The following is a 15,210-nucleotide window of genomic DNA, read 5'->3' on the forward strand; positions in this document are numbered from 1 at the left end:
AGTCATGTCTGACTCGAAACCGGACACAAGTGGTGTCCCACAGGGCTCAGTCCTGGGACCTCTCTTGTTTGGCATTTACTTTTCTGAGGTACAGGCCAGCACGGGAGGACTATGGCTGACTAAGTTCGCGGATGACTGCAAGCTGGGAGCCATTATTGACTCTCCAGCTGACATGGTCATCCTTCAAAAAGGTCTTACAGAGACGGATAACTGGTGCCAGAGCCATGGCCTAAAGCTGAATGCCAAGAAGTGTATAGTCATACCCTTTGGCAAAAATAAAGTGCCCACAAACTACCATATAGGTGGAAACCCATTAAATACAGAAGAAGTAATTAGGGATCTGGGGACCCAAGTTGATAGCAATCTCTCCTTTGACAACCACGTTGCCAAAGTGGTTTGAAAGACCTTCTACATAGCCCACCTTATCACGAAAGGATTCACATCCAGATCAGGGGCGGTAATAGTGCCCCTCTATTCATCCCTCATCAGGCCCATCATAGAATACAATGCCCCTTTTGGGATGTACCTTACCCGCCACCTGCAGCATCTGGACAGACCCCAAAAGTACCTCACAAAGAGGATCAAGGGACTCAAGCAGATGCCATATACTGCCAGGTTAAAGAAACTCCAGCTTTACTCAGTTGCATACCGCCTGCTTATAGGCGATCTATGCCTGACATACAAAGCCATGTCCAACCCAGAATTAATGAACATGCTCCACCTCAGAAAATCCAAATCCCTTAGAACCACGCGCTCGAGGGATTTGAACCTCAGCACAGAGCTAAATAGAACGTGATGGAGGGACAGATTCATAACACAGAGGCTCCCTTCACTTTGGAATAGAATACCGATCCATGTTAGGCAGAGCACCTCACGGACTCTCTTCAAGAGGAATCTTGATGAGTGGATGGGAGATCGTAGATTCACCCCGGGGATTACTTCTGTGTCTCTGCTAGACAGAGGCTCAGTTAACTAACCTTAAAAAGGGCATAGCAAACTCAATTCTAAGGAAGGGTGGCGAAAGTCAAACACACTCGGGCTAGGCTTGTAAATGCCCCAGGGCAGATAGCCTAGTATGAACCTATGAATCTATGAAGACAGATGCTACTACTAATGACCTAGTTACATTTATGAGTTGGGATCTCATTACCAAACATCAAGTTGCCAAGATGGTATGAAAGGGCTTTAGTATGACCGATATGATGCTCAGGGGATTTGTAGCAGCACAAAGGTCACTGTTCTACTGCTCACCCCATTCTTTGTCAGTTACAAAACACAGTAGTCCATAGTACAGTCTAGTGAATAAATGTCTAGCCTAGTGAGAGAGGGTTCAAAGGTTCTTCAGTATAAAAATATATGGGCTTGAAATCTTGTCACGCAGATAGAGCTCAACAGTTGTTATTTTCTTACTTGTATTTTATTACCTCCTGAGAAGTGAATCTATGTCTTCATATTCAGTCCATGAAGCATCTGTCATCTTCAAAACTGTTTGTGTGGAGCATTCTGATTGGATAACCAATGCTCATACTAAAGGAATCAGCTTTATAATATCCATTAACCATAGTAGTAAAATGATACAGTTCCATTCAACAGCTCTCTTTCCTTTGGAACAAACTTTGTCTGCCCTTAAAACATTACTAATCTCTTGGTTTAAGAGGGACCTGGAGAAATACAAGGGTATGCATAAGTTTCAGCACTGGAAAATGGACATCAAGATTCTACAAGTCCATTAGATTGTGGGCTTTTTACCGAACCTATGAGCCTCCAACTTTGTGTCATTTGAAAAAAGGCTATCTCTTCTAGGTCTTTAGTTAGAGCACTTATTAAGTCACAAAAATACTGTTATGGTACTTGTCTACCCCAGAAATTTCCATTTTTCCATCCTAGTGAAATTAATTTGTTGCCTATATGGTTAAACGTCAAAAAAACAAAAATCTAGCAACACAACTTAATACATTTCACAGAGCTATTTATATTCTTCACTCCAAAAATAAATGGAATGTTCATAGGTTCATAGGTTGATAGGTTGATACTAGGCTATCTGCCCTAGGGCATTTATAAGCCTAGCCAGAGTGTGTTTGGCTTTCGCCACCCTTTTAGATTTGTAGACTGTGCCTTTGAATAGTAGGTCACAGAATATAGCCCAGTTATGGTTAGTTTATTGTGCCTCTGTCTAGCAGGGACCCAGAAGAGATCACGGGGGTATTCTTTATGTGAACAGGAATGTGAGGAAAGAGGTACTTGAATTGCTAATGACAATGTCCAGAAACGTCTCACAGGTGAGAGGAAGTTTAAAAACTAATTCTGATTGTTCTCACAAAAGAAATTATATTAACACCAGGCACTGTTATTATTAGTCCCTAATTTAAGTAGTAACAGGTTTTCAGCTGGCATGTCCAACTACCAAAAGAATATTTTTAAATACCTGAATCAGTTTGTTTATGTATTCCTTGTAAAAGGCTAGTGAAATAACTTGGTGTTCACAGTACAGACTGAACAAGTAGCAGGGTTCAAGCTAGTGAAAATTCTGGAAGCAAAGAGGTAAAACAACAGGACTGCACCTGCCAGTGGACAGGCTAAGGTAGTGAAGATTTTAATTAAAATGAATCCTTTCCAATCATATCAGTGGATATTATTATCCTTGACTGTTTTCACTGGGGATGCACAAGCCAGTGCATTTTTTTGTGCCGGTCCCAAGCCCAGATTAATGGGGAGAGTTACATCAGGAAGGGCATCCGGCATAAAATTTTGCCAAATCATACATGCGGACAACAGTACAGATATACAAACCGGATCGATCGAGGCCCGGGTTAACAACAACCACCACCAGTACTGTTGGTCAACAGGGTGCTGGCAGAAATTGGGCTACTGTTGGCCGAAGGAGGAGAAGAGGGGGAAGGCATGCTCGAATGCAGGTAAAGGCTAGTACTGTGATAGTGAGGGTCGGAACTTTGAATGTTGGCAGTATGACTGGTCTAGTGAGAGAGCTAGCTGATATGATGGACAGAAGGAAGGTTGATATATTGTGTGTGCAAGAGATCAGATGGAAGTGGAGCAAGGCTAGGTGCATCGGAGGCAGGTTCAAATTGTTTTATCATGGTGTGGATGGGAGGAGAAATAGCATAGGGGTTATCCTGAAGGAACAGTATGCTAAGAGTGTTTTGGAGGTGAAAGGAGTGTCAGATAGAGTGATGTTTATGAAGCTGGAAATTGATGGTGTAATGATGAATGTTGTTAGTGCATATGCTTCACAAGTTGGATGTGCGATGGATGAGAAAGAAAAATTTTGGGGTGATTTGGATGAAGTGGTGATGACTGTACCCAAGGGTGAGAGAGTGGTGATTGGAGCAGATTTCAATGGGCATGCTGGTGAAGGGAACAGAGGGGATGAGGAAGTGATGGATAGGTATGGTGTTAAGCAAAGGAATGCAGAATGTCAGATGGTAGTGGACTTTGCGAAAAGGATGGACATGGCTGTGGAGAATACATATTTTAACAAGAGGGAGGAGCATAGGGTGACATACAAGAGTGAAGGAAGAAGCACAAAGGTGGATTATATCTTATGTAGAAGGGTCAGTCTGAAGGAGATTGGAGTGGTGGCAGGGAAAAGTGCAGTTAATGAGCATAGGATGGTGGTTTGTAGGATGACATTGGTGATCAAGAAGAGGAGGAGGAGTGTGAGGGCAGCACCAATGATCAAATGGTGGAAATTGAAAAAGGTTAATTGTGAGATGGAATTTAGCGAAGAGTTAAGACAGTCACTGGGTGGCAGTGAAGAGTTACCGAATAGCTGGGTAACTACAGCAGAGCTAGTAAGGGAGATGGCTAGAAAGGTGCTTGGTGTGACATCTGGAAAGAGGAAGGAGGACAAGGAGACCTGGTGGTGGAATGAGGAAGTACAGGGGAGTATACAGAGAAAGAGTTTGGCAAAGAAGTAGTGGGATTGTCAGAGAGATGAAGAAAGTAGACAGGAATATAAGGAGATGAGGTGCATGGCAAAGAGAGAGGTGGCGAAGGCTAAGGATAAGGTGTATGAAGAGTTGTATGAAAGGTTGGACACTAAGGAGGGAGAAAAGGACATGTACAGATTGGCTAGACAGAGGGATCGAGCTAGTAAAGATGTGCAGCAGGTAAGAGTGATAAAGGATAATGAGGGAAACGTACTCACAAGCGAGGAGAGTGTGTTGAGCAGATGGAAAGAGTACTTTGAGGGGCTGATGAATGAAGAGAATGAGAGGGAGAGAAGGTTGGAAGATGTGCGGATATTGAATTATGAAGTGCAGTGGATTATCAAGAAGGAAGTAAGGATAGCTATGACGAAGATGAAGAATGGAAAGGCTGTTGATCCAGATGACATCCCTGTGGAAGCATGGAGGTGTTTAGGTGAAATGGCAGTGGAGTTTTTAACTAGATTGTTTAATGAAATTTGGAAAATGAGAGGATGCCTGAGGAGTGGAGAAAAAGTGTTTTGGTACCAATTTTTAAGAATAAGGGTGATGTGCAGAGCTGTAGTAACTACAGAGGGATTAAATTGATCAGTCACAGCATGAAGTTATGGGAAAGAGTAGTGGAAGCTAGGTTAAGAAGGGAGGTGATGATTAGTGATCAGCAGTATGGTTTCATGCGAGGAAAGAGCACTACAGATGTGATGTTTGCTCTGAGAGTGTTGATGGAGAAGTGCAGAGAAGGTCAGAAGGAGTTGTATTGTGTTTTTGTAGACTTAGAGAAAGCATATGACAGGGTACCTAGAGAGGAGTTGTGGTATTGTATGAGGAAGTCGGGAGTGTCAGAGAAGTATGTAAGAATGGTACAGGATATGTACGAGGGTAGTGTGACAGAGGTGAGGTCTGCGGTGGGAGTGACGGATGCATTTAAGGTGGAGGTGGGATTACATCAAGAATCAGCTTTGAGCCCTTTCTTATTTGCAATGGTGATGGGCAGGTTGACAGACGAGATCAAACAGGAGTCCCCGTGGACTATGATGTTTGCAGATGACAAAAAAAAAGGCTGACTGTACAAACAATGGCAAACAAATACTGAATACTTCTCTCCCACTATATAACACTTTTTATCAGTAAACCCCAACTACAAAACCAAGATCAAGTGTCATCTTAGTAGTGCTACTATTAGGAAAAGGATTTTAGTAGCATAATGTGTAGGGTTGCAGTTGGGGTCAGGAGGTAGGGTGGACATTAATGTTAGCACACTAGTAAGGTGGACATGAGTATTCATGCTAACCCTAACCCTTATCCTATCCCTGCCTCTTATCCCAACCCTAAACATTATTAAAACTCTTTGTCTAACTAATTTCACTATACAAGTCAAAAAGACACAGAAAATACAAAACACCAAACTTCCACAACACTAAAGCTATCCCTTACCTAACCATTAACCTAACTCTAATCCATGATCACATATTCATTTTCCTGTATACCCTACTTACCTACACACTGTATAAAACTTTAATTCAACAATATTAGATTCTCACAAATATGCATTCATTCATTTGTGCATTTTATATTTGGAGCACTCACCAAAACATTGCATGCATGAGTGTATACTTTTATATGTTACTAACAAATAACCTTCTCGCAAACACTCAGCATGGGTTTTGCCCATCACATAGTACCACTACAGCCCTCTTATCCTTCACTAATCCTAATACCATAAACCATCACAGGAATAACAACAACTTTGTATCTGCCATCTTTCTAGACCTACCAAAAGCTTTTGATCTGGTCTCCTATTTCAAACTAATAGATGTACTAACTGAACTATCCTTCTCACCATCTGCCACAGCATGGTTTCATAACTATTTATCTGGCCATCAACGATCTGTTCTATGGCAGGGTGACCTATCCCCATGCCTTCCTTTATCCATTGGTGTCCCCCAAGGATCTATCCCGGGCCCTCTCCTTTTCTCCCTCTTTACTAATCTACACACAGCTTCTCCACATGATTCTATAATACAGTATGCAGATGGTTCAATACTTATCTGTGCTACCACTTCTCTATCAGCTCTTCATTTTCAAACACAGGAATCTTTCACTTCTGTTGAAACATGGTTAGCCAATGCCCATCTAATCCTGAACCCAAACAAAACTAAATTATTACTCTTCCAGCCTAACAAGACATCTATCTCATGCCCAACATTTAACATAATAGCCAAAGACAATACTGTGATCTCCCCGACAACACATACAAAGCTTCTTGGAGTGGAAATAGAGAATACCCTAAAATTTGACTTGCACATCTCCCTAACTATAAAAAAGTGCATAAGAAACTTGGAAGTCTATATAGGTGCAAAAGGTTCCTGACCACAATGGCCAAAATTACATTAGCACAAACCCATCTGTCTCCACTCTACTATATGTCTCTCCAATTTTAACTAATCTAAGGAAAACTGAATTATCTAAGCTAGAAGCATGTTATAATAAAATTGCTAAGTCTGCATCTGACTGCCCAAATAGAACACATCATTGTACAGCTTTAAGGGCACTAGACTGGCTTCCCAACATTATTTACAACCAACTCTCTCTAACTCACAAAATTGCAACACAACCAACTAGAACCCCTGCACTACAAAATCTCATCCTTCCTTACAGTTCCAGCAGACCACTTTGCTCTAACAAGAACTTACTCACTGTCTCCAAGGCCAATAACACTGCAGGAGAATCTTTATTTTCCAACCATATATCTCATAGATGGAACTCCTTCCTAACTCCATTCACTCAGTCTTCTCCACTAACCACTTTAAACCATCTCTTAAAGTGTATCTAAAAAATAAGTGGCTATGTTCCTGTACTAACACCTCATGAGTGCTCTGATACATCACAGTAAACCCAAAACATGTCCAACTTCTCCCCCGTGTTTAATCCTTTGTTCCTACTGACCTGTCTTAACCTTATATCTTGACATAAGTCATACCTACAAATAGCATTAGCTATGTTCAAAGCCTAGGTTTTGTTGTCAGGATGTAACAAATTTGTATGTTCTTTTGTATACTACATTTTGTTTACTTTATACTTCATTATCTATTGTAATCTGTGTATGAAAATTTACTGTTACTCATGGAACTTTTCTCCTCAGGCCTCCCCTGTAAAAGGACCTGTGTCCAGTCGGACTGTCCCGGTAAACAAATGTTAAATAAATAAATAAAAATAAGTGTGTGTGTGTGTATGTGTGTGTGTGTGTGTGTGTATGTGTATGTACTTGTGCAGGGAAAAAAGGAAATGACAGCTAGAGTATAATATGCACCAGTATTCTCTTCAGACATAGTCAGTAACAGGCAGAATTACAGCATCACGGACACAGAGCATCTTATAGTTCATTGCAGATTTCCTTCATGTATCTCTCTGCAGTCCAAATAGCCCTAAGATGTTATGTCTTTACCTGTGACAGTCAGTACTTCTGCAGTTCCTCACCTGGAGAAATGCATTATTACCCTGATAGGGAGGTAGAAACTGATAATTATCTCAGTAATATTTGTAACAGTTTGAAAGGAAGATGGATTGCGGAATCCCCACTTCTATGACTCAAACAGTACCTAAGCAGAGGGCTTTCTCTGTATTTGTGTCTGTGTTTGGAGTTTGACTTTGCTCACCATGCTGGGGGTTTGCCAGCTGAAAGGGCAAAGCTCTTAAGGGCAACCTCAACACCTATCTGTCCAGTGGTAGTGAGGTCAGCATGATGTGTGGAGGTCTTGAGTTTGAGTCCTAAATAAGAGCTAACATTATCCTTTCACTTCTGTTACTCTAATAGTGCCTACACAGAGGGTTTTCTCTGCACTTTTGTTTTTTGTGTGTGTGTGTGTGTGTGTGTGTGTGTGTGTGTGTGTGTGTGTGTGTGTGTGTGTGTGTGTGTGTGCGCATGCATGTGTGTGTGCTTGTGCAGTTTGAAAGAATAATGTTTTAAGGAAAAACTCAACACCTTTCAGTCCAGCAGCTCTTGCTGGTCCACCAGCAGTGCCTGTGGTCTTGAGTTTAAGTCTCTAATGTGAGATAATATTATCCTTTCACTGCTAAGATTCTAAAAGCAGAGGGCTTTTTCTGTATTTTTGCATGTTTCTGAGTATGGCCTTGATCACCATTCTGGGGGTTTCTTAGCTGAAAGGATAAAGCTCTTAAGGGAAAACTCAACACCTATCTATCCAGATGTTCTTGTTGGTCCAGTGACACCAGTACAACATGATGAAGGTCTTGAGTTTGAGTCCCAAATGATCCTTTCACTTTTATAATTCTGACAGTGCCTAAGCAGAGAGCTATTTGTGAGTTGTAGTTTCACCTTTTGTGGTAGGCACAGAAATAATTTTAAATGCAGGGCCCTCTGTAAAAAGTAACTGTGTTCAAAGCATCAAAAAGTGATGAGGTATTCAAGGGTAAAGCAGCAGAGCCGTTTCTCATCTGTAGGAGGATGTGACTGTAGATTATGCAAACCTAATGATCATTTATTATAGCTAGGCAGAGGCAAAAGTAGAGTGGGGTAAAGGGTGCACAAAGTGTTGGGGGTGCAATTGGCAGATGCTGATCAGTTGTAGGGTATTACCAGTATAAAGTCAGGAATGAAGCACTTTGTGTGTTTTATAAACTGTACGAAGTCACTTGCTACAAATGTAGCAAGTGTTTTGCTGCAATTTAAAGAAAATAGTTTTTCTGGGAATTCAAGGGTTTTTGGTCCTCAACATAACGTTAAAGGAGACGCCATGTTGGATGATGTCATGAAGTGCCAGAATTGCTAGATATGGCTATGTAACTAGAGAATGTCTAAGGATGCTAAACTGATGCTTAAACCTCACAGGCCTGCCACAACCCGCATGAACGTGGCCTTTCATATTTTTGGGGTGCTTAATTGTTGTAAGAGTGTAGAAATATCTAGACAATCAGGAACTAATGAAAAGGGCTAACCATAAGATAACCAGATGTCAGTTTGAAGACTTGAGTAACAATATGAAGGAGTGATGCCTCTTAACCTGCAGTTAACTTGATACCTAAAACTGTTGAGTGCATTGTATTATTATGTCATAATATCCTATCTATAAGAGTGACTGGGCAGTATTCAAAGACAGTAAATCAATACAGAAGGAAACAGCTGCACAACAGCGAATCAGAAATTACCAAATTGCACAACTCTGGACAATATTTTGGTATGAATCAGGATGTAAGAACAAGTACAACATGAACTGCAGATAATATCGTACATTGCGCAACACAAGAAACATATTTTAAGAATCAGAATCACAGCATGCAGGGTAGCATGGCTGATAGTTGTGACACCCTGCAGATGAATTACTTATTATTACATAGAGCCATTAGTTAACAGTGAACTGTACAAATGTTTGATGCATATACGTTTGCTATCCCTGTTCTGTTACACACACAAAAACACACAATGTAAGTGCCTCTGAAGAGAAATCTTTGAAAAAGTTGCATTTGTTCAGGGCAGTTTGATAGCAGGCCTAGCAGCTCACTGAACAAGTTACCCTTTATAGCCATAATTTAATGATTTGTACTGATAATGTGGTATTATTCTGGGCTAAAGATACAATGCACCATATCGGGCACAAAAAGTGGTTATGCTTTTGCTGAATAACATAATGACATGTATCATATAATGCAGATCATTGTGGTAATGGATAATGATGCTTATGAAATAATTAAAAATATATATATTTTAATACAGAACTGCAGCACACCATAGGACCTGTAGCAGAGAGTCATAGATACTTCAAGGCCACTGACTCTCATGACCATTCGTGCCTTGCCAGTACCCTCCCTTAGACCTCATTTTCTTTTTTCAGGAAGGCCATACAGACCAGTCTTGGAATAAATTTGTGGGTGCTCATCCAGTCACCTAGTTTATGTTAAAAGGAAGATAGTGAGTTACACTGTTTAATATGCAGAAGTTCGTTCCAGAAGTTTGAGAAGTGCTAATTGCAGACCTGTATGTATACTGATTAATCACATCATGTAAACTTTATGTGTAGACACATCAATGAGCAAAGGTTAGTTACCGCATAATCACGCATGTTACAGCAAAGGTTAGGTACCGCATAATCACGCATGTTACAGCAAAGGTTAGGTATTGCATAATCACGCACGTTACAGCAAATGTTAGGTACCGCATAATCACGCATGTTACAGCAAAGGTTAGGTACCACATGATCACGCATGTTACAGCAAAGGTCAGGTACCGCATAATCACGCATGTTACAGCAAAGGTTAGGTACCGCATAATCACGCATGTTACAGCAAAGGTTAGGTACCGCATAGTCACGCAAGTTACAGCAAAGGTTAGGTACCGCATAATCACGCATGTTACACTTTCTCTTTTGTACTGTTAAGTGCTCTATTGTTGAATCTTGATATATGAAAGCCTTGGTTTTAAAGTAGGGGGTGCTGGGTAATCCTAATCAGCTGTGGTGAACTCATAATCCTAACATATGGTGATGCACATGTTGACAGTAGTAATCAATAATTTGGTACATAACACTATATACATGTCAAGCAGTCTGTTTATCAGAAGCTGCATACAGTTCCCATGGATCTTTGTATTCTGAGTTATATGTGCATGTGTTGCTTTTGTAAGTTTGCTGTGTGGTTCCTACCCTTTGTTCTAAGCTTTTTCTCAAAGAAACTGCTTTGAGATGCTTAAACTTTTAATTTTAATAAACCTTTACTACTGAGGCTGCCACTTGTTTTCTTTCAATACAAACTTGTTTTGTTTCCAGGCAAGACTTTTCTGTTATCACTACCTTACCTTGTCATCTCTAGAAAGGGTGAATGCACTAGTATTTATTATCTTAGTTTTTACAGGCTGTATTCAGAGGCACAAACAATGCAATTTTGCATAATGATAAAGGAGGATACATAATTTAATAGGAGTATTTTTATTTTATTTTCTCTTGTTTGTTAACCAGCTGAGAACACTGAGTGCAAGTGTCCTTTTCATGAATGATCTGAAAAAGGTGTCTGCTTAACTGAGTTGCTGTGAGTCACCAAGCAGGTTAATGGAGGCTGAAAAAGATTCAAGCTCTGGGCTGTTATGATTTCCTGTTGCCCTATATAAGTGAATATATATGTCACTTTAGGATGTAGCTGTAGGGCCAGTGTCCTTTATGATAATCTCTTTCATAAACATCTGGTACAGTTTCTGTTTTCGTCCCTTATACTTTTATAGACTTGTTTCTATGGCTGGGCATGCAGAACTATCAGTGAGTCAGACCTCTCAAATGTCCCTATTTTGGAGGAACATTATGATTTTTAGGTCTGATTTATCCCTACACGATGTTCCTATTTTTAGAGGTACGTCCCTATTTTCATGCTTGATTTACCCTTTCACACAATTTTCTGATCTCCCTTTTCCTGCATGATTTTTGAAGCTGTCTTGTACACAGAAAACCGTAGTATATGATCAACATAAAAGTGGTACCCATAATTTAAAGAAAGAGGGCACACATCTTGTATCTCACTTTTTCAGAAGCAAAAATAATTGTCCTTGTGCGGTAGAATTTTTCAATACAGTTCGTCATAGCTGACAGATTTTACTTTGTCTCTTTGATAACGTGTTTATATTTTTGTCAGTCTCTTGTTTAAGTGTGTTGCTGAGTAGTGTCCCACATTCTCACTGGAAGCAGGAATAGTTATGAGCTGTATGGTATTTTAGTTTTATGCTAATTAGCTGTCCAGGTTTTGGGCTAGATTTATCTACATTTCAAAGGCCTTGGTTAATATTTTTAATGTCTGCAGGTTGAGCGGTATGATGAGTCTGGAAGTGCTGTAGTCATATGATTTCTGTAGCATAATGGCACATTCTTTAAGTATGAGCAAGCCTGTGTAGAGGTTACAGCATTTAAACATAAAACTGTCAGTCTGAAATCTTCCACAACTGCTTGTTCACTGTCAATGAAAGTGTTCACACAAAATGTTGGGGAGATGGGATACCAGCTGCTGAGACAGGGAATTACACGGCTGTCTGATTGCAATTATTCATCAATGCTTCTAATTTCAATGAGGATAGTGTACAACCCTCCAAATGGTAGCTCACAACCCTGTGACGTGAATGTTAACCTTCAGACAGTCCTATACCCTTCACTGTCCTAGCTATAGAATCTGCTAACTGCTTACTTATATTTAATATTTTGTTTAGTTATTCTGGTAACCTGGCAAGTGGACCAGACTAAAGGCAACTTTCAGCTGTGATTCAAGGAAGGTCAAGTATAATATACAGACTAGAATTCAAAGTTAACAAAATTATTCCTGAAGTAAGTATTGTTATACATGTAATCAGAGATACACACATGATCACAAGCAATGCAATAGTCCAAACTGCAGTACCATTGAAAGACCTAACACACTTAAAAAAAACATATTTGCAGGAGGCAAGTCCCTTTGCACTGCCCACACCTCTGCTCCTTATGTATGCTAACTCCAAAATTGCTGTCTGGGGAAAAGAAAAATCCCAAAGATGCCGCATTCTCGCTCATGAAAAGGAAAATCAGGGAATTTCACACTTTGATCATAACAGTGGATTAAGTACTAGTGTGTCTCACTTAAGCCTTGCACATGAAATAAACTTGTGAACTACACATTTGTGAGGAAACCATGGATAAATGTAATAATAAGTGCAAGAATTAGAGATGTTCTTAATAATGTGTACTCATTACATTATAGTGTGCATCTAATCTGGAATACAGATCAATGGTGCAAGCCCCCAGCAGAACCTCAGGTCTGTTAGCACTTGCTCAGTGAACTGAAGAGTGAGATAAATGTCCCACTTAGCAGTACTTAAGGGCACTGTGCACCGTTCATTTTAGTGAGGTAGTGAGTCCTGCATTTAAAGTACACGACACTGAGGAGATTAGAGTGTAACAGAAGGCAGGGTACAGAGCAGGGCATCACTATGTGCCCTAAAGAATCAAATGGCACTACAAGCACTTAGATATATAGAACTCTGGACTGTGCTGCGGGATGGTTTCACAGACAGTGCTAGCTACATTTGGGGAAGAAGTTACAATATTATAAGGATACATAACAGTAACGGTTATGCACCCAATGTATTGGCAGCATGGAACCCACAAGAATACATGCTATATTTATTTATCTATTGACATTTGATTAAAACATGTAAGGCATAAAGATTGCTTGTCAGATGTAACATTTTCAAGGGTTGCAGAGAAAGCATGTGGTTGTTGGTGGAGTCATGTGCAGGTCTATAGGATACACTGATAATCAGCTCATACCACCACTCCTATGTTCTTTCCTGCTTATATGAAAAGTAGGCTGCACTACAGGAGCATACAGGGGTAGCACATGGAGGTTGGTTATGCATATATGCGGAGTGTTATAGGAAGGTAATATTCAGACCCCTAATCCATATCCTACAAGGGTGTTGAGAAAGTCATACATTTAGGAACAAAGGTACAGATGTTTCCATTCAAAAGATCTCTATACACAGTGCAAACAATTACTGCAAGCCCTTTCCTGAAGGGACTTCATACAATGAGACTGATGACAGAAAAATACATGGCCCTATTTTGTTTTGGTTCCTTATTTGACAAATACAGCTGTCAGTTGAACTAACTAGCTGATGTGGGAACAGTTAGGTTGCTATTGTGCTAAGCTGCTTTATGCGGGCAACATGTCAGGAACCTGATACCTGTGTATGCTGTTTGTCCTCTCTCCGAGTTGAGGCAAAAAGAAGGTCTTTGTACTTGAAAGTATTACAAATGTAACAAGTGGCTAAGTGTTTTCATCCCTAAAACCAAAAACAGTATTGGCATTAATTTCTCACTGCTTGTATTGGAATATCATTCCACTGGCAACTGCTAATTGTGCCCCTTACCATCAGCTGCCCCCATTGATCTGCCCCAGCTACACTTCTGTCTGTATGCGTGTGTATTGTCTGTAAGTGTACATGTGGGTATGCATGTTTGTGGGTCCATGTGTGTGTGTGTTTGCATGCTTATCCATGTGAAGATACATGTTTGTAGGAGTGTACTTGTATTTGTGTTTATATAGACAGAGACACACACACACACACACACACACACACACACACACACACACACACACACACACACACACACACACACACACACACTCACTCACTGGTGCACATGGAGGCATTTATGGTGATGATTACAGCAAATGTGATGCTTACGAATTACTAAGTACATGAATTAGCATTAACCACTGATTAGTGCACTCACCATGAACAGTGGCAGTACTGAAAATTACAGGTGAATGTTGTGATAATGGTGCACTAGAAGATTATCCCAAACCAGGCAACAACTCTTATAATTCCTTAAGCAGTTATATTTAATCATACCACTTTGTTTAAAACAATGCCCATACAATGACTAGTAAAAACTATGTACAGAAAAAAGGAAACTAATTAAAAATAAGTACACATTCATGAGGTGGTCTTGCCATAAGTCAGATATTAGAAGTCATCTTAAAAAACAAGCTTGCAGGGAATGCTTAAAAGCCATCTCAAGAAGATAACCCTTCAGAGACTGTTTAAACAGTCTCTGAAGATACCCCTTCAGAGACTGTTTAAAGTCACTGAACATTGGGGACTCCCTTAATCACAATGGTATTAAGATCCAAAGATGCAGGGCTTGATTAATAAATAGGTGATTCTCACTTGACTCTGGCTGTACCATTAGAACCACCAAAACAGTGTAGAAGCAGAATGTAGGGCATGAGACCATCAATACCAGGAAAAAATTCCTGAAGACAGTGGTGACTCGTGTCACACAGTACCAAACAGATCATAAACAGAAGCTTCTATATATTTGATGGTTGCTGAGTGTATACTCTAGAGGAATTGTCATAATATGGCATTATCAAGATACCACTCTAAGTATCTCAGATATAGAGCTCTACACCATCTGCAGGTAATGCATTTCAAGGTCATGTAGCCCCCAGGTACTGGAAATTGTAGTTATAAATCCACTGACTGTTATGAAGGCATTAATAGCAGGAGGTAAATGATGGATCCAGATGGTGGGAGAAGAAGCAGTTGCTGCAGGTTACACTTAATTACAGATATTTAATGTGGTTTTATCAACTTTTGCATCATTGGAGGTTGATAGCAATATTTATCTTTCAGTCAGGGTTGAATTTCTGACATAGCCAGTGATCGCTAGATAGTGTGCAGTAGCCTTTACTTCAGCACATGTGTTTGGGTTTAGCTAAGGAGTTTTTAGGA

This window comes from Protopterus annectens, chromosome 2.part1 (genome assembly GCF_019279795.1).
Source record: "Protopterus annectens isolate FY-2018-M chromosome 2.part1, PAN1.0, whole genome shotgun sequence".
In the NCBI taxonomy this organism is placed as follows: domain Eukaryota; kingdom Metazoa; phylum Chordata; order Ceratodontiformes; family Protopteridae; genus Protopterus; species Protopterus annectens.